At 44.3% G+C, this 7,205-nt stretch overlaps 1 long non-coding RNA gene across 1 annotated transcript; it reads right to left on the reverse strand.

Moving 5' to 3' along the window:
• Positions 1-3,650: 3,650 nt before the first annotated feature.
• Positions 3,651-6,028, reverse strand: LOC134291663 (uncharacterized). The gene is made up of 2 exons (XR_009999216.1): positions 3,976-6,028; positions 3,651-3,843 (listed from the first exon to the last, which is right to left on the reverse strand). It is a non-coding gene; the product is annotated as an uncharacterized LOC134291663 (long non-coding RNA).
• Between the last annotated feature and the right edge of the window lie 1,177 nt (positions 6,029-7,205).

Raw genomic sequence — 7,205 nt, forward strand, 5'->3', positions numbered from 1 at the left:
AAGCAGTCCCTGATAGAATGTCGGGAAACACCGACAAGATATTCTGAGCAAATCCTGAAGGAAAAACCCGGGAGGAACCAATCCTGAAAGAACTGCTAACGAAATTCAAGAAAGAATTCCTTGTAGAATCTTTGACAGAATCTTGAAGGAATCTTAGAAAAAATCGCTAAAGAAACCCCAGAAAAAAATGAATTGATGAAGCCCAGAAATAATTTCTGGGAAAACTGCTGAAGAAATTCCGAGGAAAAGAGCCGAAAATCTAGAAAGAAATCTGTGAAGAAAGTGAGTGAGTGTGAGGGACTCCGCAGAAATCCCTGGAAGAATCCTTAAAGGAAACTCTGGACAAATTTCTAAAGAAATCTCTTAAGGAATCACGTGGGAAATTGAAGAAAGAATCCCGGAAGAAATCTTTGAAGGAATCCCCAAAAATACCCAGTAGAAATTCCTACATAAATCACGGGAGGAATACCTCAAAGAATGCCGGAAGGAGTTCCGGGAGTAATCCCTAACGGAATCCCGGGAGAAATCAATGAAGAAGTGTAAGAAGAAAAAATCTCGGAAGAAATCTCTAAAGGAATCCCCAGCATTTTGTCATTTTTTAAGAGATTCATTTAGAGATTATCCCTAAAGAGAAAGAATTCCTAAAAGTTAGAGATTCAAATGACGAAATTCCGGGAGGTTTGAAGCAAGGCTGAGAGAAATTTCCGAAGGAATCCCGGGCGAGAATCCAGTATACTTGCAGGAAAAATTCCTGACGCAGTGACAGGATTAATTCGGGAAATGAACCCAAAAAATCGGAAAGAAATCCCTAAAAGAATTCTGGGATGAATGAATAGAGGAATCCCTGATGGTATCGTGTGTCGAAAAATTTCCCTGAAGGAATCCCGCGAGGAATCAACGGAAGAAGTTACTGAATCCAATTTAAATTTAAACCATATCACAGAGCGCGAGGAGCAACCAGTCGGATCAAAATTTTGCGCAGTAATTTTAGACGCAAAAGGGGATTGAGAATTTTTTTTCGAGGTTGATGCGATTAAAACAGGAATTTGAAAAAAAGGTATAATTTGATGAGCCTGCTTCAGTTTTGTAAAGATTTTGTTCTCTTACACATATTTATCGTTGTTTTCACCACTTCTTATGAGATACCTGGAACCGGTTCCAAGACTGTTCCTATTGTTTTAATTACTTATGGTCTGAGACTAGTTTCTTGCTAACTGTTCAACAGGTTTTCTGAAAGCCGAAAATTGATGTGCATGCATGGATTTGATTCATTTTACATTTTGGTCATTCTGGCGGAACATACAAAACGGGTTCTGGAACACTACCGGTAGTCTCTAATGTGATCTGAGACTATTTCCTTGTAAACCGTTCATCAGGTTATCGAAAAAGCCGTGGTTTCGATGTGATGGTTCAGAAACACTACGGTAGTTTCTGATGTGATCAAAGGCTGTGTTCCTGCAAACCGTTCATGAGGTTATCAAAATAGCCGCGATTTGATGTGTCGCATGCATGGCTTTGGTCCACTTATATATTTGACCAATTCCGGAGGGACATCCGGAACCGGTTCCAGAGCACTACCGGTAGTCTTGCTGTGATCAAAGGCTACTTTCCTGCTTACCGTTCACCAAGTTATCGAAAAAGCCGTTATTTGATGTGTCGCATGCATGGGTTTAGCCTAAGGTTTGGTTCACTTTTATATTTGGCCATTTCCGGTGGAGCACCCGGAACCGGTTTCGGAACACTACCGGTAGTCTCTGCTGTGATCTAAGGCTATTCTTATGCTTACTATTCTTCAGGTTATCGAAAAAGCTGCTATTTAATGTGTAGCACGCATGGGTTTGGTTCCCATCTACATTTGACCACTTCCGGCGGGACACACGGAACCGGTTCCGGAATACTACTGGTTTTCCTAGATATAGTCTGATTTCATTTTATAGCGAACCATTCATCAGGTTATCCAAAGAGCCGCGATTTGATGTGTCGCATGCATGAGTTTGGTTCAATTTTATATTTGGCCACTTCCGGCGGGGCACCCGGAACTGGTTCCGGAACGCTACCGGTAGTCTCTGCTTGATCAAAGGGTATTTTCCTGCTCACTGTTCATCAGGTTATCGAAAAAGCTGCTATTTGATGTGTCGCATGCATGGATTTCGTTCACTTTTATAATTTGTTATTTCCGGCGGGACATCTGGAACCGATTCCGGAACACAACCGGTTCAGATATAGCATGATACTATTTTCCTGCTTACCGTTCGTCAGGTTATCGAAAAAGCCGCGGTCTGATGTGTCGCATGCATGGTTTTGTAGCATTTTTATATCTGGCCCCTTCCTAGGTTACCGTTCCGGAACACCTAAATGGCCATAACTCCGGAACGGCTGAACCGATTCGAACCATTTTCAATAGGAAACAATGGGACCAGATTCCGCGTCGAATGAACCGTCGGTCATTAAAATCGGTTGAGGTTTTCTGCCAAAAAGTGATGTGAGTTTTTTTTTGTATACACACATACATACACACACACAGACATCACCTCAATTTGTCGAGCTGAGTTGATTGGTATATGTGACTTGACCATCCGGGCCTTCTATCATTTTTGGAGTGAACAAAACGCCGAAATCCCTAAAAAAATCTCGGTGGAAACTCTGAAAATTTTTTGGTGGATTTCGGGAGGAATCCTTAGAACAGTACAAGGGATCCTGTGGGGTATGAACAAAGCTGAGTAGCATTCCCCATGCGTGTATTTCCCCTAGCGAGCATCAGTGACAGCCAGCACCATGACGGGGTCGTCGTCAGTGTGATGCTGCCTCATTGACGAGTGGACTGTTGGCGGAGCAAGTCGCCATCACCGTGAGGTTCCGTATTATGCCAAGTGATTCTACCGCAGTTTGCTAACATGGCTGGGAACGGATTGTTCCAGTGAGTTGCCCGGCATTCACAGATCCCATGAGTGATTCCGGTAGTAATTATGGTACGAATTCTGCAGGATTCACGGGAGGAATTACAAGGTGAAATCTGGTAGGAATCTTGAGTTGGATCCATGGAAAACTATCGGGAGAAATTTCTAGTTGTACTTTCTCCAGAAGTTATCCGGGATTCCTTTGGCAATTCCTTCTGGAATTTTACCAATAATTCTTTCTAAGAGTCGTACGCTATCGTAGCTATCACACTCCAGGAGTTCCTCCTGGAATTCTTCCAGGGATTCATTCAAGATGTTTTTTTTTCTCGGAAATCTTAAAAGAAACTTCTTCCGGAATTCACCTATTAACTCCTTTTAGGATTTCTCTAGGAACTTCTCTCGGTAGATTTCCAGCAGTTCCTTCTGGCATTCCTATAGATCTTTCTGAAATGCTTCCGGTACTTCATTAAGGAAATCTCCCATATTACCAAAAAACCCGAAGGAAAAAAGAATCATGGAAGAATTCCTAAAGGAACTCCAGAAGGAATCACTGAATTCCTGGAAGAATCTAAATAACAGAAGAAATATTGATCCAGGGCATTCGCAAAGTAAAAAAAAGACCACAAGGTTTCAAGGCCTTACTAAGGTTATGGTTGGTTAACGATATTTACTTGCAAATCTCTGTCACCGTGAGATTCTTTTTCAGTAACTATATTGATATAGCTTACATGTTCTACAACTGAGTCATTGGTCTTGAAAATCGAGTTAGTCTTTAAACACACTGTATTATAATACATCGAACATTTTGTTTTCAAAATCGTCATTCCAATCAGTCACGTCTTCGAGCTAGGACGTCGCATTCACCTTGCATCAGAGGAACACCCTGCAAAGAGTTTCTCCCGTTACCATAAACTGTCCACATGAGCCGTCCCAACGCCCATAATATCTAAAAATGAATATCGTACAATATAATATTATCCGCCGTTTTCTGCTTCTGTATTTATTGCTGCTGCCATACGATGAGCACTGAGCAGTCCCCAATCCCCCAATCCCGTCCCATTCGCTATCGTATACCTACTCTTCTTGTGTCGTGTCGCATTCCTGAGGAAACCTCAACCCAACCGAAGAATACGGCAGACGCGCTTGGAAGCTTCTTTTCTTGTGTTTCTACCAAGCAAGCGAGCGAACGGCAGCTCCCTCGCGCGCCTTGTCAAAGTGGGTGAAAACATGAACGTGGTGGGACAAATTCCTAACCCTACCCGACCACCACGTTCGTTGTGCCGCTGGCTGCCTCTTCCCATGTGATGGTAGGTAGGTAGGTGGCTGACTGCGAATCCGAGAATAATAATGTAAATAATTACATTGTAGCCGGTTCAGGTTTCGTCCGTCGTCGGTCGATCGACATCACCCACCGCACCATCACAAGCGGGTGGCTCGGCTCTCTCTCTCTTCTCTCCGACGGACCAGAATTTCCAGCTCGATTGGTATTGGTGCTAACGTTCCCCCAAGTCTGCTCCCCAACAGTACAACCACCACCGCAAGTCCACGTTTGACTCAGCTCGACTGAAAAATCTTCTCCAACTCTCCCAAATTCGGTGCGGTATGCCTGTCTGGACCAGAGTAGCGGACACATCATCATTTCGGGGCATCATTTTGGGGCTACCGCCCGCATGACGCTAACTAGCTGCTAGATGGTTGGCACCATCGCATCGCAGTTGGGCCGCGCGTCTCGGTAGAAAACATCCGCACGGCAGCGGCGGCAGTTAACAACCATCACCTCCGTCGTCGTAGCATGCCATGTGTTGACTTGGCAGAGCGAACTGAGCTGCTGCGGCACGGCATCGCTCGCTACTTGGCTTACTTGGATCGATGATGGGGATGATTGGTTGTCTGCGTGTCGTCGGGGGAGACTTGGCGCCGTGTACGGATAGCCGGATCCCGGCTTGGGGACTGTAGTGGTGGCAGCGAATCCCGGTTCCCCATTGGCTGATACGCACCTGCAATGCGAAAAATCGGCACCACTACAGCGAAACCCAGAGCCAGGCAAGTTCTGGGAAGGTCGCAGCTTGGGGCCTTGAGTGGTTCTGATGGGTGGGATGGGAGGTTGGGGCTTGGGGCACGGCTGAAGTAGTTACTTTACTGGCCTTTGTGTGCATGTGTGCAGTGCCGCCGTTCGCCGGTTTGCTCGGTCGATTCCTAAGTCAAGCACAGCTATTGAGCAACCTTCAGTAGTAAACAATACTTGCGGTACCGAAGGAGATGCTATCTCTTATTTGATTAGCGTTATTATTTTCTATCGGCACACTCAATGGCCTGACCTGGCTTCTGCTCCCCACTTGTGTGCCCCACTCGTACGTTGCTCACACTTTCGGGAAGGACGGCAATTGGTGGTTTCAAAAGACCCACTTCGGAGGGTGTTAGACAACAACACCTGATCCCGATGCGATAAGACGTCAATTGGCGGGCAACGGTTACAAGTGCACGAGCTGGTGATAACGATTATTCAACTGTCAATTAGTCAATAAAATATGGTTTCAATTATTGTGCCCGTTCCTCGCTGGAATAAACGTACTGTGGAATCGAGAAGGCAGAAGAACGGCGACGACATGAACTTGCGCGGAGGAACAGCAGCCGTGGCGAACATGTGCGAAGAAAACTCCGCAACAGGTCGATTTCGTCGCACTACGACAGTCGGATTTTGCAGGACTACCAATACCAATGCCTGAATCGGGCAGGGGGACGATCATAGTAGCCAGCCCCATCCAAGGAAAAGAATCTCTTTTCGCATGCAAAAGGCGTCATGGCTAACTACGGTGGTAGCTTGCGGGCAATGATGATGACTCGATAACCTCGATAAACCATCAGCTATGCACGCAGCGAGCAGCATGTCCTGTCCAGGGTAACCCCGTTATCGCATCTGGACTGCATTGTGATGAGATGTCACAGAGGAGTAGCTGGGCTGAATTCATGGCAATTTTTTTAATCTTTCTGAATATATTCTGGATGACAAGTTGCTATATTATTCCACAGGAAAAGTTCGTCAGTTAACTAGTTTTTTTTTAGAATTTCCAACATTTTATTCTCTATTTTGAAACCAGTAACCAGATTCCTAAGATACATTTTTCTAAGTCTATGTGTACTGAGTCAGTACTACTGGATTATGGCTTGATGACGGCACCCTTCTGGACGGAGATCCTTCTGAAATACCACAGGAACTCCATCCAGTATTCCTTCAAGAAATCCTTTCCGGTTTTTTTTCAGGGTTTCTCCAGGAGTTTCCAGTGGGATTCCCAGGGAGTTTTAGATGAGATTCTTCTGGGGTGCTATTTAGGATTCCTTCAAAAGTGCCCTCTCCGGTGTTCTTCCAGGAGTTTCTCATGAGATTCCTAAACTTGTTCTGTCCAGGAAATACTTCCAGAGATTTTTTCCTGAATTTCCAAAGAAATACCTTCTGAGATTACTTCAGAAGTTCTTGAATTCCTTCAAAATTCCTTCCGAAATTCCTCTAGAAATGAATTCAGAGATTCCTCCAGGAATTCCTTCTAGGATTACCCCAACAATTGTTTCTGAGATTCCTCCGAGAATTTCTTCCGTGGTTGCTCAGCAAATTTATTCTAGGATTCCTCTAGAATTTTCTTGAGGATTTCCTTCTGTGATTCCTAAGGGAACTCCATCTGAGAAGGTTTTTGGGGTCCCTTTAGAAGTTCCCTCTGGGATCCTTTCTGAGATTCTTAAAATGCTCATCCAGGAACTCCTTTCCGGATTGCTTCAGAGATTCCTGCTGGGACTTCAAGGGGTTTCTTCCGGGATTTCTTAACGAGTTCCTAGAATCCTCAAGGAATTCTGTCCTAGATTATCCTAACAGTTTCTTATGCAATATCTTCGGAAGTTTTTTTTTGGACTTCATAAAGGTACCGTAAACCGGGGTGAAAATGATCAGCGGGGTGAAATTGATCACTCGGGTACTACATTGTAATTCCATACTAGGAATTCTTAAGCGTCGTAATGATCTTAAACTTTTTACGTTATCTGATTCGTAGATGTCTAAAGATGAGTGTAAACTTTTAATTTTTTAGAAAATGTTAGTTTTGCCTCATTTTTTCAAGGAATTTGCAATGTATTTCTTATTTAGCTGAAATCAATGTTACTAAACAATCAATTGCTAAGGCGCCGTCCACAAATTACGTAACGCTCTAGGGGGAGGGGGGGAGTATGGCCGAGCGTTACGGTCCATACAAAAAATTTAGGATTTTCATACAAAAAAGCGTTACGGAGGGGGGAGGGGGGTCAAAAAATCTCGATTTTAGC

The sequence above is a fragment of the Aedes albopictus genome, chromosome 3 (assembly GCF_035046485.1).
Source record: "Aedes albopictus strain Foshan chromosome 3, AalbF5, whole genome shotgun sequence".
NCBI classification, from domain to species: domain Eukaryota; kingdom Metazoa; phylum Arthropoda; class Insecta; order Diptera; family Culicidae; genus Aedes; species Aedes albopictus.